We start from the raw sequence: 27,748 nt of genomic DNA, 5'->3' as shown, positions 1-27,748 counted from the left end.
GAGCAAGGTTACCGCATTTCACGTAACTGGGGGCTTTATGCCCATCGAAGGCAATGACGACCAATCGGGTCTTACCATTCGGTTTGCCTGTAGCGCCGTTGGGTTATGCCTGTGCACAACATTGTCCTGAATCTCCTGGGCCGTATCCTCGAGCGGGATGCCCCTTGTGACGCCTTTCACCATGCCGTGGGAGGCCGGTTCGTAGGTACTTTGTGCACCGTGCCGCGTGTGTCGATCCTTCCTAGTGCAGCGTATCGGTCGGCGTGCTCTCTCTTGGAGGTGCTCACCACGACGATATTCTGCTAGAGATTTGGCCACAAGACGTCCTCACTTGCTTCATTGGCGGGGATCTGTGCCGCCGCCGCAATTGCACGACCTAAAGTTCACCGCGGGTCACGTCGCTCTCGTGGAGCCCGCCTCATGGTCGTAGCACGATCTTTATGTCACCGCGCGGCAAGTCGGGCATGCGCGCGCCCTTCAACAATTTGCCCTTGTATACACGTCTCGCCCTTCAGTGACGTGTATCGATGCCAGTGGCGCCATAGCCGAGGTTGTTGCTCCGGCTGTTGACATCAGCCGCGGCCTTGGCGCCATCTTGGCTCGTTTGAAGTATGGAATTTAGGCCTAACTTGCCCATGCCTTTGTGCCTGACTCTCTCGCCGGCGGTTTTCCAACCTTGCGATCTTGTGCACTGGTCCAGCGAAATTTCGATGCCATTCACCTCTACACTCATAGCGGAAATCATCTTAGGTCAATGCTCACTTGCGTAATCACCGATGGTTCGATGTTCTGCTGGCGGCTTCACCGAGGCTCGGGCTGGATCTACTGCTCCTCCTGCCAAGGCCAAAGTCGACATTACGTCCAGCAGCGGATGTTCCTCTCGGCACACAAAAGTCCTCTAAATTCGGAAAAAGCGGTCCCCTACCTCGGAATTTCGGTTCCCGGTGGTCCACACAACTTTCATGAAGGTGCGACTAAAAAAATCGGCAGTTCAAAGAAAAACACGGAGCCCAGGTGAGATGCGTCCGCTCGCTCCCGAGGGGCGTGACTTTTTCCAGTGAGATGTAAACATACAACTTAGCTTCTTCATCGCATGACTACCATGCTTCTTCCTCTCTTCTTTAGACCGCACAGCTCAATGGAAATGCGGGAACAGCGATGCCGATAGCGACAGTGATCCTGGATGAACTAAATTATTAAAAATTAGCAATTTTTTCCGTTACTGATTTGCGAAAGAAATATTTTTGTGGTGGTGTCAGTTGATGCCACCAAGGTCGAAAGGGCTAGGGAGGAGTGAGGCTCGTTGGCCTGCGTCAGCTCGCTGAATGAGCTAGTGCATGCGCTCCGTCGTGAATACCCGATCCGAGGCCACCTGAGCCCGGTTTAAAGAGCTTCGGGCTAAAGGGTTGGCGGCCTCGTTTCCGGGATTCCCGGAGAGCGCAGGCACCCATATATGAAGCGTGTAGGAGGGGACACGCCGGCAGTGGGCGTGGAGGCTAGCCCTCCAGTAGACAAAGCCGTGTCTTCCCACTTTTCATCCTTCCTTCAACCACAGAAGAAGAAGCAAGACAGAGGGCAGATGTGCATCTCAGCCGTGAGGTCAGTGAGGAACGCTTGAATTAGTAGGGACGCAAACCCAGATTCAGTGGGTGCGGAATTCAATGCGATCAGAAGCTTTAGAGATCTAAAACTAAGACTGCCTTAGTGCGACCTGGAAGAAGTGGGTTGAAAATGTCGTAAGTTGCAGCATGACGTCCGGCGAGGATAGATGGGGGTAGAATTCCATCATGCTGTGCGGTTATAGATGGTTGTCTGCCATGTGTGTTGTGAGTCTCGTTAACACAACATGCTCGAAGAGCTTCTCGAGGCATGAGGTCAGCGAAATTGGGCGAAGGTTTTGGAGTGTAAGCGGTTGTTCGGCTCTTTCAGGACTGGTTACGATTAGTTTGTTATGCCCAGTACCCAGGGCTGCTCGCAGAGCACATGTTACGTGCGCATAGACGTCTCGCCGCACAGATCACCGAGAGGTGGTGGAACTACACAATTAGCCAGCTGTTGATACAAAAGGGAACGAGCAAGGAAATCCTTCACACCAATCGTGGCCTGACGGTGTTGGGCGACGTGCATGTTCCTGAGAATATTTCCAGTATACTGAAGAAGCGACCTAAATAAAGTTACGAAGCTCCAGTATAAGCCCACGAGTTGCTGGTGGTGAATCTAGGAGTGGCCAAAAAAGCAGATTTCGAGAACCAGCAGGGATGCCTTTTAGAAGGCGGAGATACTCTGTCGAGATCGGTTGGCAAGCCTTCTTCCGCAAAAATGCAGCAAGAATTGGGATCCGTGGTTCGTTTCTTCAGGCAGAACGACCTAAAACTGTTGCAGGCCGACAAGGAAGGAGGATTTGTCGTTATGCCCACCGGTATCTACAACGAGAAGACAGCCCAACCACTAAGAAAGAACTTCAACCAGGTCAAGAGCAGCGTTACAAGAGTCAACATCAAGGCGGAGCGGTTGTGCAAGGAATTGGGCCTCACACAATTGGCTGCAGCGATCGGCTACGCAAATCGAACTCGTTAAATGTATTGTTTACTGCAAAGACTCACAAACCGGACATACCGTTCCAGGCAATTGTTAGCGAAAAGGGCTCCTGGCAGATCCAGGTTAGCCAGTTCCTTCTGAAGCATTTGAACAAATTGAGTGTAAACGACCGTTCCGGCACAAAATGTTCAAAAGATGTTACAGAGTATGTGGGGCACAACCATTGTATTGGGTTCGCGTTTTCTATGGATGTCGAAGACCTTTTCAACTCCGTACCGCACACGGAATTGTTCGCATCGGTAAGGGCATGAGTGGAAGAACACAGAGAAGTGTCGTTCCAAAATTCTGCAGGCATGTCCTTAGGTAATTTTATGAAGCTTCTGAAGTTTTACCTTAGCACTACTTTTATTTCATTTGACAAATTTCATTATCTGCAACGCCTTGGCATATGCATTGGTTTATGTGTAGCACCTGTACTAACCAACATCTTTTAACACGTATTGACCAGTCACTGACAACTGCCCTAGATGGCAGGAAGGTTTTAAAAGTTTTTAAGTACGAGGATGATTTTTAGTTCTTTTGAGCAACCACAACGCTATGACGATCCAGGATATGGTGAATGAGGTTTTATTTTGGTTTCGGCAACATGGCAAAGGTCTAACTTTTACACACGAAATGCCATCGGGGGACTTCCTGCAGTTTTTAGACACCTACGTGATTTTTTAGAACGATGGTGTGTCCTGGTTGTACCGCCCCAGAGTCCAAAAAGATATATTACTCTGTAGTTCAAAGCATTCAAAAACTGTTAAGACGAGGATTGCTGCTCTGTGTCTAGAGTCTGCCCTCATGAAGTCGTGTCCTCACAGAATGCAGGAAAGTTTTAATGATCAAGTTGGCAGGCTTTTATCTGCCTGGTTCTCTTGTGCGAAAGTGGCGGCTGTGGCTGAGACGCTACTGCAAAAGATGAAAGGGAAAGCGCGGCAAAGGGCTGAAAGCAAAGCAAGACCAGTAGTCATGCCGTACGTGCACAAAATATCACACAACCTGAAGTAGGTGGCGGGAAAGTACAATGTGCCGATGGTGTTTACAGCACCGTCCAAACTGGCAAAGCTATGCCCCCTCATCACCAATCAAGGAACAAAGAAAAGTGTTTGTGAAAAGAAGCACGCTAGGCCCTTTGCGGGATGCGCCGTCGGAGTTGTCTACGAAATACCACTCACTTGTGGAAAAACGTACGTAGGCCATTCTGGACGCTGGTTGAACGATCGTGCACGGGAACATGGGTTATCGCTAACAACGCGGGAGGGATCTAATTTGGCTAAGCATTGCCTGCCCTGCAGTCATTGTCGGCCACGGCTGAATGAGATTAGAGTTCTGGGCAAGAGTCGCGATACAATCGCATGTGAAGTTAAGGAAGCCTATTTCATAAAGAAAAGAGAAGATGCATGTATAAGTGATTCTTCGATTCCACTGTTCAATAGTGAGGTAGCCTTCCTCGATAAGGCGATGTAAATTCTGGCCTTGGTGTGCAATTGATTATCACATGATGTACCCTTTTGCTGCGCATTATCAACGTGCGTTCATTTTCTTTCAAATGTGTGATTTGTCCGTTGAATAAAATCAGTTGTAAGTTTGCGCTCGTCCCGTACCCTGTCTTGTGTATGTGTGTGTGTTTCGCGCAACTACCATGTCCGATGTATTCCGTAATTTGGATGATCGCGGTCGGATTAGAACACGGGAATTCCGGCTCAGTAGCCGAGCACCTAACCACTGAGCCATCGACCAGGAGAGGGTGTCGACTGCGGGTATAGGGTTAGGCTGTGAACTGGGACTTCGAGTCCGTAAAGTGTGCATGGAACGCAATCGAACCGAGACCACAACGGAAGGCCGAATATGCACGTGAGCGTAGAGACGCCCAGCCGGACAGTGACTTGTAAAACTTCACAACGAACCAGCAGCTCCAGACCAATCGACTGCTAATGGCGGCCAGCTTTAGTCAATTAATGCGCTGAGCCAATAAGCTTAAGTCCACTAATTTTTGTGAAAATAGGCCTAAAATTTGTGCTCGTGTTTTACTGGTAACGCGCTTTCATTCAGATAAAGCGTCGGATCACTGTCCATTTCTCGTCGGAGAGAACTGGACAGAAAAGAGAGAGGGATAGAGCGGCAGGAGGGTAGGAGGAGGGCCAGATTCAAAGAACTGGCGAAAAAACATAAAAAAACACGGAAGCAGTACACGTGGACATCGGGGCCTATGCTGAGCCAGGCAGGTTCGCGATTGCTGCGGTCGACATCGAGAAGAGGCCAATCATTACGGCTTCAATCTATGCCAGGGATCCTGCGGAAGCGGAATCACTGGTCAAAGCCATCACCATCAAGATCAACAGGGCAAGTCATCGCACGTAGTGACGGACTCCCAACAAGCTAGCAGGGGCTACCTTGCTATAAAACGTCACGGAAGGGCGAGCACAACATTAAGTACACTCTCGCATATGATAACAGGATAACACTCACACAGGATAACATGGACGCCTGGTCACGAACGCCTAAGCGAAAACGAGGCAGCGAATGATCTAGACCGAGCTCTCACAAACTAGGTGGATCCCCATCTCTACGCCACACCCTCCTATGAGACCGCATGACGACAGGCTAGAACACCTAAGGCTAGAAAGGAGACATTGCTCACTGCCACACAAACAGCTGTCCTCCTCAGATGCCACTGACTGGAGGCAAATACAAAGAAACACATATCCAACTCTTCACATTTTACACAAGATCAGAGCCACATAATGCTCAAGTTACTGTCCTTGGTGCGGAGCAAGCCCCACGCTCTACCCTACATCTTGGGAATGCCGGGACAAACCAGATAAAAAAAGTTAATAGTGCCATACCCGACACACGAGCAGTGGTAGGAGGCCCTGACCAGCGACAACCTGGAAAAGCAAGCCTGGATCATCCAGCTAGTCCGAAACTCAGCTGCCGCCAGTGGAGACCTGGACTAGGGGCCCCGACCACCCGGCTCCTGCGAACTGATCTCCTATATAAAAGTTTTCTCTTACTCTCTCGCCTCGAAACTATCGAATCACGTGACTCGCTGCGCCTCGCCGCAGTGCGAAGCCGACGGCATTCTCGCAACTGCCGGAAACCGCGTGACGCGCCGTTCGCGTGTGCTTACCTTCACGCAAAGCCATAGATAAGCGATGTGCCCGAAGTAGTGCTTCGACGATCTGTCGTCGCCGTCAAGCGAAATCTGACGATCTCACGATATGAAAAGGCTTCAGATTGGATAACCGTGCTGGAGCTTTCGCTCGTCTTACTAGGTTCATCCGGGTTTAACCACAGCAAATTTTTTCTCCTGAAATATTATCATTTTCACACAAACGAAAAAAGAATCACTATTGGCCTACTGAATCGTGTGGCCGCCGCGGTGGCTCAATGGTTATGACGCTTGGCTGCAGACCCGAAAGGCGCGGGTTCGATTCCGGCCGCGGCAGTCGAATTTCGATGTCAGTGCACGTTAAAAAAAAACCCTGGTGGTTGAAATTTCCGGAGCCCTTCACTGAAGCGTCCCTCAGAGCCCGAGTCGCTTTGGGACGTACCCCCATAAACCCAATGTGTGCATAATAAATTATTTAAGGAAAAAATAAATTATTAGGCAGCTTTATTTCTCGTGGAATCAACTTGAAGCATTTCCGCATCCTGCCGCGGACGCCTAGATCTCCCAGGTGGCGAAGCATCCCATACCTCCATGTGATGCTGTAGGTTTACTCTAGATTTAAGACAGCGTTTTCAGTGCACAACGCTGTATTTTCAATGCAGCGGACTATCATTTTCAATGCACCACAAGACAGACAGTTGTTGAGCATGCTTTTTTAAAAAAGACCTACGGACATCAAGTTCACGGGGTGAGAGGTGTGTGCGTGCGGATAGGCGGTGGGCTCCTCTCGTGGGCCTGTGGTAGATGGAGTGGACCCTTTCCCCTGGTGGGGATTTCTGGAGGGTGGAAAATGGTAGTGTGTGGTAGGTCCTCGCATCGGCTTGTAGAAGTCGAGATGGATGACGCTTCTGGCGGATGAAGGTGGGTGTAGTGAAGCCTTTTGCTCTAAAACGCCACCACCGCAATTTCGCGAAATGAGCCTATTACTGCTGTCGTAGTAAAAAGAACATTTTTTTAGTGTTCTCTACAGCCGATAATGTACTTTGTTTTGAGCAAAGGAAGACACAACGGTCGTGGCCTCGGCATCATCGACACCATGGAAAACAAGAATGATGCGAAGCACAGAAATAGGAATAGTTGAATCCTTTATTTTTATGTACACAAGCTGTTGAGTTTAAACACCGCGTTAGGATCCTTTACAAAAGGTATCTGTAGTCACGCAAACTTATATTGTTTTTTCATTCATGCGAATGCTGGAGGTGTCCTCAAGCTTGCAAGACTGTTCGTTTTTGTTTGATAAATCACGACAAGAATTATGTGGCCAAGAGCCACGTCCGCAGAATACAAGAGCCTGATGCCGTTGCCCTTTCTGATGCTTTGGCAAAGAGCGTAGAACAGGCGTTTTAGTGAGCACGTCTAATAGTCAGAATAGAATTGAGACAGCGCCATTGCTTTGGACACTGTACAGCTCACGCTAGCAGCTCCCACTTGACGAGAAGCTTGTCGTCATGCATGTAGCCGTCTCTAATAAGGTCCTCTAAATCCAGCGAAGGGACCTCGACCTTAATTAGACGTTTATCTGCCTCCGCTGGCCCTTGGGGTGCAGATGAGGTTGGCTTAAATATTACTGCCCGTACTGTGTCATTCACTGAGTTTATGAAGCTTAGCTTGATTTTGTGACTGAACGGCCACGTGAGGGCTTCATCCACATAGCCTTTGGTGATCAAGAAGCAAATATGAAAGCTCACTGAGTCGCCGTCTTTTATGAATTTTAGACCGGGTTGCAGGCAGTAACCGCGAAGGTATACTATCTTGGTGAAAAAGAATTTCTGGCCATCTTTTACTGCACCTTCTTTAAGAGACTGCACATCATTGACAAAAAACACGCAAGAATCCAGGCGCAGTTCAGCTAGCCGGAGCCCATTTCTGGCGCCCTGCGATGCTCGCTGACTGCTTTCATTGCCATCAAGTGTTGATGTTTCGAGGACAGGCACAACGTCCACCAGCCTTTCGGGATTCTGTTCTGTGGCGTTAACTGCATCATCCCTTAATATGTGATCTGCTGTATTCACAGTGGCGGAAAGATTCTGCACCTCCCTTCCGACGGCCAGTACACATTTTTTCATTATCTCATTAGACGCGACTACTGCAAGCATGTTTGAAGCGGAACTCTCATTATTCTGCCTAACTGTTTCCGCCAGTTCCCCCAGACTTTGCTCTATAGTGTTCGTGTTGTGGCTCAGTTCATTGCTTAGCGTTTCTCTTAACGTGTTCAAGCTGTGACAGACGTCGACGAGTATTGCATCCCGCGGGCTCTCGCTTACAAGCAACCGCTCGAAAAACGCCTTCATCTCGCAGGCCTGTTGTTCCAAGGATCTTGTGAAGAATGAAACAAAAGCTTTGTCTTTGCAGCTTAACTGCGCTTCGCATTCGGATGCGAGAGGCATTACTGGGTCCCGACATTCCGATCTCAGATGCGAGCAGATATCCTTGCGAAGAACCATGCCCGAGCACTTGGAACAGGAGACCAAGTGGTGTCCACATTCATGCCGGAAATGCCGGTACATCTCCGAAGCAGCCATGACAGCCCTGCAGCCCGCTTCTTCGTTCCAGCACGCAACCTGAAAGGGAAAAAAAGAGGGTCGAGTTTGAAGCCCCGTCAACTATTTCTCTACAAGTCAGTTTCTCCGTTTTGTTTCTTACTAACTAATGGATCTAATCGCAGATGACGCTTGCTGTGATGGCGGCAAAATATAGGTGCTCATTTTCTTTAACTTTTTTTTTCGTTCAGTGTGGCACAACGCATACAGGGTCTGAACAATAAGGAGGCATTATAAAGACATTCGAAAGGGCTACAAGTAACCATGATGTCAGGTTTGGTTCAATTGCCACTATAGGCACTGCCCGTCAGCCACAAGTGGAAGTGGGAGTAACTGTTAGAAGACCGCACAGGCTACCAGGGAACCCGGGCGCGCTCCTCGGATGTCTCTAGGCAAGTCCACAGTAGGTGCTGCGCAACACCTACAGGCGTGGGGGCACTTGTCAGGTGCTGGTAAAGTAAGGCTATGCCACTGGTGCCGAACTGCCAAGGTAAGGGCCACTCAGACCTGCAGCCACCTCAGAGGCACCTCCTCCACCCCAGTTAAATTGCGGGGAAGGTTGGAGAAAGAGGGCACGTGTACAATGCCTCAGAGAGGCAGATGATGTTATGTGGATTAGGAGTGGATCTGCCGGAAGGAAGGTGGGAAGAGGTTGAGGCAGGTTGGTTGCACGGCAAAGAGCATCAGCTGTACTATTATGTGCACCTTGTTAGTGAGTACAGGCACTGGGTGAATGGCAAACAGCGTGGATAGACTGGGCAATCTCAAGGGTGCAGCCGTGGACTTCCTTTAGGTGCTTCAGCGCTCCTTTGGAACAAGTGAAAATGTGAACTTGGTCATAGGGAGGGTTGTCACATGAGGCTTTGATGGAATGTAATACTGCAAGGTGACGGGAGAGGAAGTGTCAGTGATGTGAGCTTGGCAGCCATTAAGGTGAGGTTGCGTTGGGCTACTTTAAGCGGCAGATCCTCCTGAAATGGTTAAGACGACGTTCGTGTAAAGAATGCAGCCATTCGATAATGATCAACGGAAACGGAGTGGAGGTCAAACGTGTCTTCCTGCGAGGAATAGGCTTGTTTGTTGTGAACTAACAGCAGTCCTAGGAGGCGGTTAAGGTCGCAACGAAGGATGGACGATGCTTTTGGGATTTTGCTGGCTGGCCATGTTCGCCAACTGATTCTCTCAGTGTGTCAAAATTGGGAATATTCTTGGAGCAAAGGGACACTATGGGGACTCGGGTCCGGTGACTACCCGCGTGGCTTCACAGTTCGTTTCAAGGGCGGCCCCTGGGTCCGAACTTGAAAGACGGCCCGAACCAGACATCCAGTGATATTCGATGCGGGCACTGCCAGAGCGGTGTACGGTAGTCACAATGTATTAAAATATTATAACATTCTAGTTCACTATATTACCGTGGACGAGACCAAGTGTGTCTAACAAGTTCCTTGCAGCACTATGGAAGGTAGAGACCTCCTCAGCCAATCAGGAGAGCGCGTTAAACGTGTTCTGCCGCGCCTCGTAGTATGGTCACGGCGTACACAGATATGGTTAGAAAAGAATACAAATTAATTAACGCAGTCTATGCACAATAAGGGTATCCACGCTTACGTACAAAAACAAGCATTCTGTGGGACGTTACGCCATTTGTCAGATTCACACATTTAGTCTGGAGTATGCAAATCGAGACGCGACGACAAGCTCAGCATAGTAGCGACACCTGGGTGTAGTAACCATTTTTGTCAACAAAACAACACTCCTCTTTAGGGCTCATTCACACTTGAGAGCCGCAGAAGCCGCGCGACTGTTTTGGTCGAAAAGCGACAGTCGCAAACGGTCTTGAGAGTCGAAAAGCTCGCGCGACCCGCAGTTGCCTGCGACTACACCGCAGCTCGACAACACCGATGTTCACACTTGCAAGGGCGACCTGCGGGTCGCCTTCTCGTTCGATTCTCGTTTGAAATGAGAACTCTTGGGAATGACGCCGTTCGCGCGCTTTCGAGAGTTTCGTCTGCTTTGGCCGCGTCTCCTGCGCTCGCGCTTGGCCCTCAGAAGTGCTCTGGTCCCTCGATGTTAGCTATGTAAGTACGCACTGTGACGACCTGAGCGAAGAGGAAGATATAGCGGCAATGTGCACCGCGGCCGTACAGGCGGCCTGCCAGCCAGCCTGGATGCCGACCGCTAGCGTCAGAAAAATGCGCTAGTATGTTGTTCGCGTTCATACCATGCTCTGGGAAGTCGAACTTAAAAAAATGAATCAGTTTTGAGTGTCGTTGACCAATATCGAGCTGCTGGATACAAGCAAATTTCTTCTCATAGCCGCTTTGCTGCTGTTGTCCAAAGCGGCTCGATCGCCTGTCGTCTGCTTTCTCCGCTGCTGAAGGCGTCGCGGAAATCGACCATATTTCTATATTATCACGAGACGGGGTCCACAATAAAGCCGTGACAAATGTAGCATCTTGGTTGCAGCGCTGGTCAGTTCCGAAACGCCCTCGGCTGCGGCATCGACGTGAAAACGGCTAGGCTTAGCGACGACTACGGCAGCCAAGGAGCAGAGTTCGTCGCTCGGTGCACCCGCGAGCGGCGTCGTTGCCGAAGTCTCGGCTCGCTCGCCGATTGGTTCAGCGGTTTGCGACTCGCAATCGCGAGGCTGAAAAATCGAGCAGCGAGCGACTGGGCCGCGACTGTCGCTTTTCGACCAACGCGACCGTTTGCGACTGTCGCTTTTCGACCAAAACAGTCGCGCGACCTCTGCGACTCTCAAGTGTGAATGGGCCCTGTCGCTTTTCGACCAAAACAGTCGCTGCTCGATTTTGCAGCCCCGCGACTGCGAGTCGTAACTGCTCCTTGGCTGCCGTAGTCGTCGCGAAGCCTAGCCGGTTTCACATCGATGCCGCTGCTGAGGGCGTTTCGGAACTGACCAGTGCTGTAACCGAGATGCTACTTTCGCCACGGCCTTATTGTGAACACAGTCTCATGATAATATAAAAATATGTTCGATTTCCGCGACGCCTTCAGCAGCGGAGAAAGCAGACGCCAGGCGATCGAGCCGCTTTGGGCAACAGCAGCAAAGCGGCTATGAGAAGAAATTTGCTTGTATCCAGCAACTCGGTATTGGCCAACGACCCTCAAAACTGATTCATTTTTGAATTTCGACTTTCCAGAGCGTGGTATGAACGCAAACAAACAACATACTAGCGCATTTTTCTGACGCTGGCGGCCGGCATCCAGGCTGGCTGGCAGGCCGCTTGTACGGCCGCGGTGCACATTGCCGCTATATTTTCCTCTTCGCTCAGGTCGTCGCAATACATTGCCAATGTCGAGAGACCAGAGCACTTTCGAGGGCCAAGCGCGAGCGCAGGAGACGCGGCCAAAGCAGACGAAACTCTCGAAAGCGCGCGAACGACGTCATTTCAAAGAGCTCTCATTTCAAACGACAAGGCGACCCGCAGGTCGCCTTTGAAAGTGTGAACATCAGTGTTGTCGAGCTGCGGTGTAGTCCCTGGCGGCTGCTGGTCGCGCGACCTCTGCGACTCTCAAGTGTGAATGGGCCTAGAGGCTGCGACAGAATCGTCACTTTAAATAAAAAAGTAAAGCAAATTTATTGCTCTTAGCGCGCGCACAAGAAAAGACAACAGCCAGTGCGCGGGACGTTCGAAGCAGCAACGGACTCTGGCAATAGTACCATGGACTGAAACCTCCCGGTTTAGCGGGTGCTTCCTCAGTAGACTGGCCGCCTGCCTGGAAATTAGGCCTTTGCCGAAGTTCCTAACAGCCGCCTTTTTGTCTGGAGGAGAATAGTTTTGGCTCTAGTACCTGTCCATGGTAGCGCTTTCGCAGCCTTTTCAGTTATTAAAGCGTTACGCGTATTAACGGATCCAATTCCTTTTTTGGAGTGGTTCCCATCCGCCACTGCTGTGACTGCGGCCCCTTATAGCGCGCAGGCAGCTCCGCAATAGGCTCATTCCTCAGGAGGGTCTTTCATTAGTTTACTTTAAATAAAGTTTGCTCTATGCACCCTTCGTTCCTTGCCATGAGTCCGGTGCATATTCTTAGTAACCGGTGCAATTTTGAATAGTTTCCGCGTCTCAAGCCCCAGGGGTTCAGCGAGATAGGGCAGCTCTCCTGACGGAAGCCTTAGTTCTTGTAGTATTTTTCGGCCCGCTACAGTGGAGTTGAGCCGCCATATTTGCGCCCCCCTGACCGCTTTGGCAATCTCTCCACAGGTATTATGCATTCCCATAGCTTCTTAGGAGCTTCTTTATCGAGGAGATGAAGGGGGGGGGGGTGCCTAAAGCCCTTTTGAATGACGTTCTGATCATTATCTCGAACTTCTCCGCTTCGCCAGGATTGAGATTGAGAAAGGGATCCAGCTCATGAGGGTCTACCAGGCAATGAGGCTGCCCATCGCCTCGCTGGAGATGTATACACCCAAGCGGCCGTAAAGACCCCGCTACCCGGAGGCAAAGACCCCCTCATCGCCTACAAGGAGCTCTCTGGGACTCCCAGACTAGGCCGAAGGATCTATCCACCACCAGGTATGTCCCTAACACCCTGAGAATGTAGGGCCTGGCGAAAAATTCAGGCCAATCGCTTCTTAATTCCCTTATGTTACTCTGCATAATGAGCTTACAGGCGATCCGGAGGCTTGCAATCTCTGCAACGTACCTCTGAGTCCAAATCATCTAATCTGGCAATTCCACGAATCTCCGGGAGCTAAACAGACTGATCCCCTTGATCATGTAGTCTGGTTGTCCCACATCCGCAGCCCAAATGCGGATGTACAAAAGATCGTCCTACGCCCTGGCGAAGGAGGCTTAATTACCCCAAGACCTTCTCTGCGGTCACGGCGCAGGAGGGTCGGCAAGGGGTAGACCTTCCCTCTGGCTGAGCCCCTGCCCCGAGGTCCATGCTGGTGTAAATAGTCTTCTCTCTAGTACGATCGAAGCGCAATTTTTGTAGCGAGATCTACACTGGGCTACCAGTCGAGCATTTCGCGGTGCATGGGAGAGGCCCGTTGTGCGCATGCGCCGTAGAGGAGCAAGGTGCGGCGTGCTTTTCGCCGTCGCCGCGGCCGCGCGCCCGCTCCACCGTCGGAGCCGAGTGTGACGTCATGCGGATAAGCAGTTGAGCGCATGCGCCGATACCATGGTAACCAGAGAGACTTCACAGTTGCGCCACGTTCTTCGTCGCCGCTCTAGCACCCGAACCGCGCGTTGCATGCGCAGCATTGCGTATAAGAGGCGATGTAATGGGAATATGTATTGGGGGGGGGGGGGGGGCGTCCTGGCCTTACGGGGCTGGGATCCAGGGGCTCTCGCACATGTGGCGAGGGCTCCTTGTCACTGGGGGTATCTGTTGCTAAACGTCGTCATCGCTTCAGGTGGCGCGGTTGTTGCTACGCGCGTCCTTTCTTTCAATCTTTCCTCTCACATTTCTTTCAACTCTCCTACTATCTGCACGAGGCAGCGATTGTGGCTCAGCTTGAGCCAGTGGGCAGGCCCGTGCACTTCTTTCCTTTTCATTCTTGCTTCAGTCGCAACAACAACAGCATGTGTATCACAACGTGTGACAAGCATGCAGAGAAGGAGAGTCCGGCCACTGCTAAACGGCCGTATAGACAAGAAAAGATTAACTCTTCCGATCGTGAGGTTGTCGCCTGGCAGTTGGCTACCGAACCGAGAGAATGAGGGTAAGAAGGCGAAGAGAGCAGCGGAGACGCCCAGAGAGAGGAATGCCTTGCCAAACGGAGATGCCAGACTTCCGAGCGTAATAGAGGGTGCATAGCCGCCGAGGTGGAGCCTATGGAAGGCGTCAGTCAACGGAAACGAACAGAACAGGATGTGAAGGCCCGTCGTGTGACTGATCACACCATTTGAGTTTCCGAAAAACAAGCTCTGCCAGGGAAACCTACCTCTCGCTACGTATATCCTGGCATAGCCGAGATAAGCCACTGCCTGTTTTTTCTCCGTGCGCTCTTATGGTGGCGCCAGCAGCGACCACATCGCCAGCGCCGCCTCGTGGCACTGGCAGCGTTATCCGGACGCTCAGTCACGGCCGGTCTCGAGGGGAAAGCGCGCGCCCCCCTGGATACTGGTCGTGGTGGCCCTGTGCCTTCCTCCATGCCCTGCACGTTCGCGTCATCCCGGCCGCATAGCAGACACGCGCTGGCCGCGATGCTATTCCGGGTCAACGCCTGCTTCTCTGCGGATTTCAACGCACTGAAAGCCTTGACGCCACCGCTCCTACATTTAGTTTCAATTGCTTTCAGGTTGGGCTGATCACCGATTGCGAGCAACCACGATTGTGTTGCAGTCCCACCGGCACTGCAACAACCGGCAGTGAAGTTCAACTTATTGAGATTAATTAAGTACCTTTACAGTTTGAGAAACAAGTGTCTGATCGACCCAGATAATGAAATAAGCTATGTAACTTACATCCACTAAATGAATGGTCGGTTAAAATTACTGCACATGTCAGATGATAACGCTCTACATCGTGCAGGATTGACACTGCTTTACATTGTGTATTCCCCTCAGAGAAGCATAGCTCTACGAATGCAAAAAGACGATGGGTTTCTTGCAGACTACCTTCCAAAGTTAGGGGACTGTCATTACAGGTTTTCCATGGAGGCACCAATTAAATTAATTATTTTGGTCTTATTTTTCTTTTGGTAAATAACTCTAGAAAGGCCACCGCGGTAGCTCAGTGGTTATGGTGCTCAGCTGCTGACCCAGATGACTCGGGTTCGATGCCGGTTGCGGCGGCCGCGTTTCGATGGAGGCGAAATACTAGAGGACCCCGTGCTGTGCGATCTCAAAGCATGTAAAGAACCCCAGGTGGTCGAAATAATCTGGAACCTTGCACTGTGGCGCCCCTCATAGTCCGAGTTGCACTGGGAGGATAAACCCCATTAAAATCAAAAGATTAACTCCAGAAATTAAGGGCTTAGCGAATTGTAAAATCCAGGAAATATATATATACGGATATTTGAACCAAACTTTTCCTTTTTATTCATGCAGAACAAGATTTTAAATCTCGAGAATGCAACAAATAAATGAAGAAAACTTTAAACCACTGTAGGCAATAAAATGATACAAATACATGCACAAAAGCTTAGGTGAAACAATGTGAAAAACTACATAAGCACACACTGAAGTACGACGTCGCAACCACAGCATACACACACGCACGAAAAAAAAAACAAGAAACCAAACTGACGCGCTGAACCACAGATGAGCATAACAAACTAAGAGTGAAACTTCAGATGCTAATTCCAAAAACTTCACCGTAGACCATTTTCTGTGACTCACTGAGCGCATTCCTTCCCTCTACACAAAGACATAAAGCAACTCCTGACTCCTACCAGTGAGGGAATGTTCAAAACACTCCAGTCAGTGTAAACCCCGTTAAAAGGAAGAAACAGCGCGATGAAACACGGACACTCAATGAAACGACACACACGAGCGCTGACTCATAACTGAAATTTTATTCTGTTGGAAGACGTTTAAATAGAAAACATAAGGGGGTGGGCAACAGGGCTGCTGCAGCAATAACCAGCAATCAGTGTCGTCGCGTCAAAAGATAAAAAAACAGGGACCAATAGAAAGTTATAAGCAATAAAAAGACGGTGTAAAGGGCCGCGAAAAGGTGGTCAGGTAGGTAACATTAACAAAAAACGAAAAATTACTCAAAATGGCGGGGAATGCGTTACAACCATGAAGGACACAGAAGAGATTATACAAGTGAATACATAAAAACGTCAAGTAAAAGCTTTAAAAATTCCGGCTCTTGAGGAAGGCTGGCTTCAGCACAGCAGTAAATTAAAACGATGAAGCAGAGTTTATTCGGACGTTTTTCCATGCCTGACGTGATACAAAAGCGCTCTTTGACATCACAGCCATCGTTCGGCTGTTTAAACCAAAACAGCACAACACAAAATTTTAATTCGTTTCTAAGTTATTTAGCGGTCGTAGGTGAATATCACATGATGATTCATGCCTAGTAGTGTCTTCCGCATCATTGCAGAGAAGAAAACATACCACAAAAATTAGGTGTCTATACTCCTTTAACAGCTGATGTCTTCAACACCGGTACTAGAATGCGCTTTGTGCGCCATATGATCTCGACAGTCGCTGTGTTATTTCCCAGATGTAATGAATTTTCTCATTGGAGGTGGATAAGAACCTGGCGAACAAAGCAAATTATACGCCAGAACCCAGTCCGATCAGGCAGAAGATGCACACTTGAATGCAAATTTTAAAATTAAAAGCAGAGTGACTTGAAATACTTCGCTCAGCAGAGTGTTGTGTTGTGTTTTATGACACATAGGCAACTGAGGCCATCATGCGCCAAGAACAAGGTATAGGAAAAGACTTGTTGAATATTTTAAAAATGCAAGAATCATCCTTGCTCTAGCGGCCCTCAAACATTAATATTATCCAGTGAACACATACACAAAATTTATAAATGGCTACAAGTAAGAGCTTTAAAGAGGGCCGGGTAACCTCAGTAGCCTTCCTTGGCTGCGGAAGGACATCGAGGCTCCCAACCAATCAAAATAAAAGCCTCAGCTTTCTTCTCAGGCCTGAGAAATTGGCTGAGGTGTACTAAAATTCAAACAAACCAGTGGGTAAAAATTTAGAGTCTCTTGAGAAATCCCGTTTCGTTAAGAAAGCTAAAAACACATGATATATTAACAATTGCATCATCTCCTAAAAGCAGTGCGGGATGAAAAGCAATGCATTTATTATAAAATTCAGTAAAATACGTTTTTCTTAGTTCTTCCAGTTCCACACAAGAGAATAAAATGTGGTTAACCGTGAGTTCATCTCCACATTCTTGGCAAACAGGTTTGTCTTGTGTTGTTAGTAGGAAGTTGTGCGTAAGGTGCGTGTGGCCTATTCGGAGACGGCACAAGATCACTGCTTTGAAACGTTCTTGGTGCACACACGACTTAAATTCACCTAAAATTGGTTTTACCAAGTGTAGTTTATTTTTGACCTCATTGTTCCAAGCCGACTGCCATTTTTTTCTTAGTTTCCTTGCTATTAATTTTATGCAATCATTAAAAGGCATATTTACTTTCATTATTTCCTTGCCACGAGGTTTACCAGCACACACATCTGCTCTCTCATTGCCTTTTATTCCCACATGACTCGGGACCCAGCACAGTTTTATATTTTGTCCTTGAGCTCTGGCAGTTACTATCTTGTGTATGATGTCACCAAGCAGAGGGGAGCTTGCATTTTTAGAATGGAGAGCTCTAAGTACACTTAAGGAGTCTGTGTAAATAACAGCATTTTTGAGGTTCTCACTTAGTATTTTTTCTATGGTCATCCATACTGCGTAGCTCTCCGCGGTGAAGATGGAGGAACACTGTGCGGTGAAGATGGAGGAACACTGTGGTAGTCTTACTATTTGCTCCGAATTTCCTCGCACCACTGCGCTTCCTACGTAACTATCTGTTTTTGATCCATCAGTATAAAATTCTGTAAATCTACTGTATTTTTCTTCAAGGGCACGGAATTCTTGTAATATATGTTGCTGTGGAGTTCGCTTTTTACGGAAATGTGCAAGAGTGAGGTCACAGATTACAGGAAAATTGAACCATGGAGGCAGTGGACCACGTCTTCGAGCAACGCCAGGTAATGCATCCATTACGCCGAGGTTTTTGCACATATCTTCAAAATGCAGGAGAAGTGGCCTTATAGCTAATGGTTTGTTGTTAAATGGTGTTCTAGATGGGCACTTTGTGACTATTTGGTGACAGATATGTTTAGGTAGTGAACGGATTTTTAAAACGTACGAGCAAGTGAGCATGGTTCTCTCTGTAAGCGACGGCTCGTTGGCTTCCACATAAAGACTGTTTATCGGTGACGTCCTGTATGCACCAGTGGAAAGACGCAAGCCTAAATTGTGTACTGTGTCTAGCCGTTTAAGGTACGATTGCCTCGCTGATCCATAAACTATGCATCCGTAATCTAATGTAGAACGTACTACAGAGCGATGAATCCGTAAAAGACAAGTCCTATCGGAACCCCAATGTTTTCGTGAAAGTACCTTTAGTACATGCATAGATTTAGAAGCTTTCTTTTTGAGTATGTTTATGTGTGGTAGGAATGTGAGCTTTTTGTCATAAGTCATTCCTAGAAATTTGTGCTCATCTTTAATTGGTAGTGCGACTTCATTTAAATACAGGGAGGGATCAGTGTGCAGTCCTCTTCTAAGCGAAAAAAGAACAGCTACTGACTTTTGCGTGGAAAACTTGAAACCGGTTCTGTCTGCCCATGTTGTTAGTTTATTTACTGTCATCTGTATTTGCCTCTCATACGATGTAACGCTAGAGGATGTGCAAGCAATCTGGAGGTCGTCGACGTAGACAGAATACATGATAGACTTTGGGATTATTTGTGCTAGGGAATTCATTTTTACTATAAAAAGCGTGGTGCTTAAAATGCGCCCCTGAGGCACGCCGTTCTCTTGAATGAAATTCTTAGAAAGAGTGGCACCCAGGCGTACTTGAAATGAACGGTTGGTCAAAAAGTCACTCAAGCATTTTAGCATTCTACCATGGATTCCGAGGTCTCCAAGGTCCCGCAATATGCCAAACCTCCATGTGGTGTCATAGGCTTTCTCTAAATCGAAAAAGACCGCAAGGCAGTGTTGCTTGTGTATAGATGCTTCTCGGACTGTGTTCTCTAGGCGGACTAGATGGTCGGTTGTACAGCACGCCTTTTTAAACCCACACTGATGGATGTCAAGATCACGGGATTGTAATATAAACATTAATCTAATGTTAAGGACGCTTTCGAAAGATTTGGCAAGTACGCTTGTTAGGGCTATAGGTCTGTAATCGCCAGGGGAGGTAGGTACTTTTCCCGGCTTCAACAACGGTACAATAATGGCTTTTTTCCATGCCTCTGGAATCTCTCCTGATAAACATATTTTGTTAAAAAATTTCAGAAGCGAGTCTACAGCATGTTCGGACAAGTGGGCAAGCATTTCGTAATGGACTTCATCTGGTCCTGGTGCAGTCTCTTTACCCGAAGAAAGTACACTGTTAATTTCTTGTAGTGTAAATGGGCTATTATATGCTTCGTAAGCACTGCCCTTTATCGGCAGTGTTTCTTTTTCGGCTGTGTTTTTATATTTTAAAAATGATTCTGTATAGTTAGAGGAACTAGATACAGTACACACACACACACACACGCACGCACACACACACGCACGCACACACACACACACACACACACACACACACACACACACACACACACACACACACACACACACACACACACACACACACACACACACACACACACACACACACACACATACATCTCTTGAATCTGTGGGCTCTTCGTCACCAGGCGGATCTTTACGCTACTCGTCACCCCGATAACCCATCGGCTCTTCCTACTCTTCACCGCGCTACCGCACGGGCGCGGCGCTATGCAAAGCGGCTAGGCAGGCAACGCTGGGCTGCATGGTGTGCCCGCCTGTCCTCTACGCAGGGCAATCGACATCTTTGGAGAGTGTTTCACGCCATGGAGCGCCCTTCTCAGGTTGCAGATTACACAGAGAGCATTCGCCTTGCGCTAAATGTGGATAAGGACACATTTGCACAACAAGCGGCCCGTCAATTTTTTCCAAACCATGACTGCACCGCTACGTCTCCACCTGACTTATCGGTTCCAGAGCCCTCCGATGGGATTACTTCTGACCTCACCATGGCAGTGCTGCTGGCCTCCATTGAACGTTTAAAAACTACTACTACTCCCGGGCACGACGGCATACATAACTCCTTATTCCGTAACTTGGAAGGGAGGGCTTTGCAAACCCTACTTGATACTTTTAACGAAGTGTGGCTTTCTGGCGTCATGCCGGGAGACTGGAAGCGTTCTATTGTGGTTCCAATACCCAAGTCAGGTAAGCCTCCAGTATCTCTCTGGGCCCTTCGTCCAATTTCCCTTACGCCTACCATCTGCAAGCTTTATGAAAACATTCTAGCCGCACGCTTGTCGTGGTGGCTGGAATCCCATGATTGTTACCCAGATTCCCAAGTTGGTTTCCGCCCACAAATTGGAACGGAGGACGGCCTTGCTACTTTGGCTGCTGACGTGCTTGACCACTCTCCGCAGAGTCACCTTGTACGAACCGTAATCGCTACAGACATAACAAAGGCATATGATAACATCCTTCACTCTGCCATTCTTGCCTCCCTTCAACCTCTTGGTCTCCCTCACCGGTTCCGCCTCTCTATTCACGCCTTTTTAGCAAATCGAACCTTCAGAGTGCGTGTCCACGGAAAGCCCTTTGGTAACTTCACTTCCAATAGAGGAGTGCCGCAGGGCTCCGTTCTCGCCCCCACATTATTTAATGTGGCTTTAATTCCTCTTGTTCGAGCCCTAGAGTCCATCCCTTCTATCCGCGTGCTTGCGTATGCCGATGATATAACCTTGTGGTGCTGTCATCCAGATGCGTCTATTCATCAGTCGGTCCTTCAACACGCACTGGATGTATTGACATCTCGCCTCCCACCTCTGGGTCTAACACTCTCGTACTAAATCATGTTTCATTCGAATTGGAAATAAAGCCGGCTTACGGAAAGCTCCCCCTTTAAATTTTACGGTAAATAATTCTCTGATTCCTCAGGTAGAGACTGATCGTATTCTTGGTCTTCTCCTCCATACATCTGGGACTGGCACCCCGTGGCTGGCAACCACCCGTAAATCGGCTCACGCTACTCCAGGTCTGATTCGTCGCATAGCTATGCGCTCTGGTGGCGCACGTGCTCATATGGCCCGCCAGCTTGTGCGCTCTATCCTTCAGCCACGGATAGTATATCAGGCACAATTTCAACGTCTCACCCGCAGACAGTGGGACTCCCTTGAAGCTATCAATCATGAGGCTATGCGCGCCATAACATATCTGCCTCGTTTAACACCCATATTTGTGCTACAGGAGTTCGCCCAACTTAATACACTCAGTGAAATCATCGACCAACGGGTGGCAAATAGAGCTCGAAAACAGCCTCTCAAGTTTCATCGTTTAAAGACACTTCCACCGTGGTCCTCTTGCCAGCTCACTGACAATCGCCCCACTGTTTCCCCGTCAGTATCAGCAGCGTATCTGCATGAAGGGTGCATATTATACACGGATGCATCACATTCTGCAGAAAGGGGAGTTACTGCTGTGTATAGTCCATCTCATCCCCATCTCAACTCTCGCGCGACGTATACTGCGGATACGTGCACCCCCCTGGCATTGGAACTTCAAGCCATTAATAATGCCATTGCTTCCCTTCCGCTCGTTCCAACATTCAATACAGTTCATATTTACACCGACTCCCGCGCCGCCCTTGAACAGCTTAAGGCTGTTCGACGCACGTTCCAGATTTCACAATCAATTCATGTGCTCTGCGCAAAGTATCCATGTCCTGTGCGCATACACTGGATTCGCGGCCATGCCCAGGACCCACATAACATTCAAGCGGATGCTATGACTCATCTTCATACATTAGACGATCCGCCACCTTCCCCTCTTCCCCCAGATCCGTTCCTGTCCCATGTTTCCGATTCCGAAGTTCTGCGCCAGCGAACACGCGCTACAATTCCTCCGTGTTCGCACCCTCTCCCCCGTAGTCTTACTCGGCAGGAGGAGGTATCCGTGCGCCGGATTCGGGCAGGGGCGGCTCTGACACCATCTGTCCGTTATCGGTGACGTGCCAAAGATCTGCCAGCACCTGACAGGTGCCCTCACTGTAGCGCTGCACCAGACATATGTGATGTGCGGCACTTGTTGTGGACGTGCCCAGCGACGGCTGCTATCAGAAAACGGCTCCTCAGGGAGGTGGGCCTGCGGTGGAACCGCGAAAGTGACTACGTGAAGTGGACTATGGACAACCGTTTCATTAGCAACCTGTGCAACTACCTCAGCGCAACGGTTCTTCATTCCTTCTTTTAACTTTCAATCCCGTTCAATTCCTCCCCCCCCCCTTCCTTTTTCAACTTATGCCTCATGGCACACTTCTCGAATAATAAAAAAAAATAAAACTAGATACAGTGGGAAAATGTTCACCTAGTATGTCAGCTTGTTCTTTTATATTTGTCTGTACACCAGGGGCGGTCAGAAGAGGAACTGTGAATGGAGAGTAGCGACCATCCATTTTGTTCACTGCTTCCCACATTTTTTTCGAAGAGACTTGGCTATTTATCGAGGAAATGAAACGCTGCCAGGATGATTTTTCGGCATTTCGACGTATGTACCGCGCTTTTGCTCTTGCTTTTTTTAAGTTTATAAGGTTCTCCTGTGTGGGGTATCGGCGAAATATACCCCAAGCTTTATTTTGTTGTTTTTTTCCTTCTTTGCAATCTCGTGTCCACCACATTTTATGGCTGCGTTGTACTATTCCTGAAGATTGGGGGATAGCCAAGCGTGCGGCAGAAAGAATGCAATTTCTGAACTTTTCATTTATTTCATTCACATTAAGATTTTCTAACGTAATATTTTCTAACGTGGCTACTGTTCTAAACAGCTGCCAGTCTGCTAAATTGAGCTTCCAACACCGTGGTTTTGTCTGGGTGACTGATGGTGGGGATGACAGGCAGATTTCAACAGGGAGATGATCGCTTCCGTACGGGTTGTCTAAGACATCCCATTTAAAATCGTTAAAAACTGAAGGAGAGCTAAAAGACAAATCTAACACACTCATTTTTCCTGAACTAGGGGAGCAATAAGTAGGTTTACCGGTGTTCAATAAACAAATATTGTTGGATAGTATAAAATCCTCAATAACCTGACCTCTGCTATCGGTTTTCTCACTGTCCCAGAAACAAGAGTGTGCATTAAATCGCCAACTATCAAGTATGGCTCCGGTAACTGTTGTAAAAGGCTCTCTAATTCATGCTGTCTTACTTCGAGATGTGGTTGAAGATATACGCTACAAATTGTAATGGTTTTGTAAACAACCACGGTGGCTGCTACGGCTTCGAACCTAGTTTTGAGTTTGATCTCGCTAGCTGCTACGCCAGGTTGCACATTGATTCCTACGCCTCCCGAGAGTCTGCTCGCCCCCTCTCGGTCACGGCGGAAGACAGTATACTTCTTTAGCACCTTTGTGTGCTGAGGGCCTAGATTGGTTTCCTGCACACATAAAGCAATAGGAGAAATTGTGTTTAAAATGTCTTTTATGTCGTTATAGTTATTTACGGGACCTCTGCAGTTCCAGTGTATTATGAAAGCCATCTTAATGTTGTGTGCGTGTGTGCAGATAAAATTACATTAACTTTGATTTGGCCCCTTGACTCGGAGCCCCACATTTTTTTGATCGATCCAAAGGCCTCCGCCGTCCGTCCGATGTGGACGGCATGGGGCTGCCCTGGGTCGTGTCCATCACCTCAGCAGAGGCGCTGGACGACCGTGCAGGATGCACGCTGACTTTTGAGTTAGACCTCGACCTGTGGGAAGAGGTCTTGAGGCCCGCTGACCCGCGGGTCTGCGCAGCCTGCTTTGGGGTTGGCGGAGTAGTATCAGCTACTCCACCAGGGGGCGCGGATGGCCCTGCCATAGGCCCACTGCGTGCGGCCTGGACAGGTGCCGAAGCCTGGTGTGATGCGCCGCGCCCACGCACCACATCGGCGAAGGTTGTTTTCGCAGTGAAGGAAAATCGGTTTGTTTCGGCGTATCGCCTTCTCGCTTCCTTGAAAGAAATGTTTTCAGTGGTTTTCAGAGTAATTATTTCTTTTTTCTTTTTTCCAGGACGGACAAGCCCTGGAGTATGCAGCATGGTCTCCCTCACAATTTGTGCACCACGGGGCAGCAACACATTCATCTGACTGGTGGTCCTTCGAGGAGCATTTCGCGCAAGTTTTGCGGCCGCCACAACTCTGTGAGCCGTGGGCGAACCTCTGGCAATTGAAACATCTGCGTGGGTTGGGTATATATGGTCTTACATTTATTTTCAGGTACCCGATTTCAATGCTTTCAGGTAGTGTGCTGGTGCTGAAAGTGAGGATCATGTGTTTCGTATCTATATCCTTGTTATCCTTCCGGATCTTTATCCGCTGAACATTTATGACATCTTGGTCGGCAAGGCCTTCAAGCATTTCTTTTTCAGAGAGGTGAACAAAATCAATTTCTGATATGACGCCTCGGACTGTGTTCAAAGATCGGTGTGACGTGATGGAGACAGGAATCTCCCCTATCGATACAATGTTTGCAAGTTTCGAGTGCTGGACGGTGTCACGTATTTCGAGCAGTAAGTCGCCACTAGCCATTTTTGATACCTTGTACCCAAACCCCAAGGTATCTGTCAGGCACTTTGCTACCAAGAATGGGGAAATCAGTCTTGCTTGTTGTTTTTCAGCTTTGCTGTGAATGACATGAAATTTTGGGAATGACACTTTTCTTCTTTAAAAAAAATCTTCATCGTTCCGCCCTCTGTTTAGAGAGCGATCAGGTTGGGAATGGAGGGGAGCCATAAGAAATTTTAGTTTTTCAGCCACGGTGCCAGCCACCCACCACGGAGCCCAACAAGGGGACGGGACGGCAACTTGCACGCAAGTCCTGCCCACGCCAGCTGTACACCTCAAATAGTATAACCAAATATGTCGAAGCCCAGGGTAGTTCGCCACACAAGGTTAACCCTAGCCGCCCATGAAGAAATGAAAAAACCAAGAAACGACGAGGAGACAGGACAGTAGTCGGAAAGAAGATAGGAAAGTAAAAGATGTAGAGGAGGACAAGAAAAGGCGACAGCCGATTTCCCCCGGTCGGGTCAGGCCGGAGGTGCAGTCTACAGGAAGCTGGGGCCAAAGTGGTGTGTTGCCTCCGCCGAGGGGCCTTAAAGGTCCAAACGCTCGGCATCGGCTCAACCACCAGGATCCCCTTTTCCCCGGACACGGCGATACCACGCACGGCTAGGCGCAGGTGCTCGGGCCCGTGGTGATGCACTGTTCACCATCATCTTCTTGCGGGGATGTCCCTGTGGATGCTCGGGAACCCGCGGTGTCGCCACTCACCGACGCCTGCAAGCTGCAGACGCCCCCCTGCGGGGAGCTCAGCAGAGTGAACATAATTTTTGCAGAGTTGCGCGTCTGTTTTCCCTTGCCGCTCCGAACGCCATTCGCCGAGAGGCGATTACATAATTTTCGTGACGTCACGTGTTCAACTTTCCACGAAGAAGTTGACTTCACAGGCACAGTGCCGAGCGACCCCTTGTCAGCTCGACGCCTCATGTGAGCCCACGCTGTCTGCCACTTTTCAGACATTTTCTGTGCACACCTGTGGCGTTAGGTCTGGTGTTCTCCTGTGGTATTGAGAGAAGCAGTCGTCAGCTATGACTGGATGCAGTGCGCCAAACTGCAGCAACCATACTGGAAACGGCAGAGTTTTACGAAGTGCCATTTGGGAACGTCAGCGGCTGAAGTGCGTTCGGCGACTGAAATGGCCTTTAAGAATGGGCCGCGATAAACGAGCCCAAATAATATAACTCAGATGAAAAGATAACGCTATTTTAAAGAAAATTAGGAAAGCTGATAATATCAACGATAAAGAGTACTTTTAAGGTCCTTTAAAGATTCACCATTTCACTGCATCAGCAGCGGGGAACATTTTGCAAAATGTTTTAGGCAAACTACTGAGTTTGAAATTTTTCGTTAGGTCAGACTCGCCTGTTAAATGCACTGGTGTTTCTTTATGATATATAGCCTGCAACAAGCTGCAAACTCATTTTAGTGTGGTCCTACGGAGAGGCGTTTTCGTATTTTCCGCGCATAACTCGCGCTGAACAAGCGGCGGTGCTAGTTGTGAAAAAAACTAATTGAACGCAATAGTCTTCTATTTTTCTTAAGACGAGCATGCAAGAAGACAGGACGGGGCAGACGCTGTCCCATCCGGAACGGGACTGCTTGTTCATCTGAAATTACGTGTTCAAAAAAAAAAAAAAAAACTCGGATGCCGCTTCCAGCATTTTTTCCCCAGTTTGTCATGACTACGATTTGCTGTTAACTTTTGGCGATTTTTTTTCATGCTGTATGCACATCTGCGGCAAATCACAGCTTAGCTTTTGGCGTTACGTATAAAAACTTGCGATCGAGTAGAATTTGAAACAAGCCCACGCGCTCTGCACGGCGAGCCCATGAACGCAGCCCCTTTACGCACGAGCAGTGGCTTTCCCGCACAGCTTGGAACATGATGGCGGACCTTAGCGCAACTCTGCTCCCTGCGGGAGCATATACAGGTACACGAAAGAAAGGAGATGCAGCGCTCCGCCTAGTGATTCCTTCTTACCAACAGGTTCGGAAAGCGCTGAACTACTTTCCAGGCATCAACGAAAAAGTTCCCAACAACAAACGGCGCGCACACTTTGAAATGTATTCGCACACGCGATGGATGGATGAAAGGATAAGGCTGAACCCTTCAAATCGGGCGGTGATTCAAGCCACCTAGCCACGACTTGTGAAATTTACTCTTGCCTTGCTTTTAGCCACCAATCAGATAAACCTCGCTTTGATTACTTCGGCCCGCTTAAAATCTACTGGTGTTTTCCTAGAAGAGTTTTCGAAGGCAACGTCAGTTGGTGCAGTGTGAGTGTGCTGCGTTTTGCCCGCGTTACAACAAGCATCGCTGCCGACCGCAGCGCCGTCTTTGTTTACTAAACATAACGAGTCTATGCGCTTACGCCACATCGCGACAGAGTTTGCAAACAGCAGAGAAGCTATCGTGACGTAGAGCGCTTCGCCTTTTGTTTTTCGTTTTGCAAAAGGGGGCGGAAGCTGCGCTGCTTGTCTGCTGACTGCAACTTGCCATCGCGCTTTTCGTTCGCCCCAGCACGCAGAGAAAGAGAAGCCTTGGCATTGCGCCCCGCTGCTATGCGGCTTCAACAGAGCATTTGTAGCAACGGCACAGCTGATTCTCTCCTGACAACAGCAACATTTTTGGTACCACAGGGAGTGCTGCGGTTACGCATGGAATTCCGTTAACTGCGTTCCAGTTCGCATGAAAACACATTACAAAAAGTTATGTTTTTTCGACTGCATATTTGAAGAATAGCTTCACTTACCTCTCTTCTTAACATGTCATCGACAAGACACTCCTTCCAGTCTACTTCTCCGTCCTGGCCGTGTTGGTTGTCCAGAGGACATGTCAGACCTCCATCCTGAGCGCACTGCTCGCAGCAAGACTCGCATAACACATGCATGCAGGGAAGCAGAGCGGTCTTCACGCATACGAGTCCACAGGCCCGACATATCCTGTTCTGTGGAATCGGTTTGAGAAAGTGCAGAGGCCTCCAGTCGAGCTCAGCTGAGAAGCCAACCAACGTGTACCGCAGTCCTACAGTAGGCATCGTTCTCCAAGCTCCCGCCGTCTGCTCTGCGGGCTCCGCCAAATCCGCCTTGGCTCCGCTCCGGTTTTCCGTACTTTCCAGTGTCCTGCCCTCGGCCAAGTG

At 48.9% G+C, this 27,748-nt stretch overlaps 1 long non-coding RNA gene across 1 annotated transcript; it reads right to left on the bottom strand.

The window, feature by feature from the left end:
* Positions 1-6,823: 6,823 nt before the first annotated feature.
* On the bottom strand, positions 6,824-27,747 carry LOC144103889 (uncharacterized). Its single transcript, XR_013308360.1, has 2 exons — positions 27,362-27,747; positions 6,824-8,316 (listed from the first exon to the last, which is right to left on the bottom strand). It is a non-coding gene; the product is annotated as an uncharacterized LOC144103889 (long non-coding RNA).
* Position 27,748: the final 1 nt, after the last annotated feature.

The sequence above is a fragment of the Amblyomma americanum genome, chromosome 9, assembly GCF_052857255.1.
Source record: "Amblyomma americanum isolate KBUSLIRL-KWMA chromosome 9, ASM5285725v1, whole genome shotgun sequence".
NCBI lineage: Eukaryota > Metazoa > Arthropoda > Arachnida > Ixodida > Ixodidae > Amblyomma > Amblyomma americanum.
This window is presented reverse-complemented; position numbering and strand designations above follow the sequence as displayed.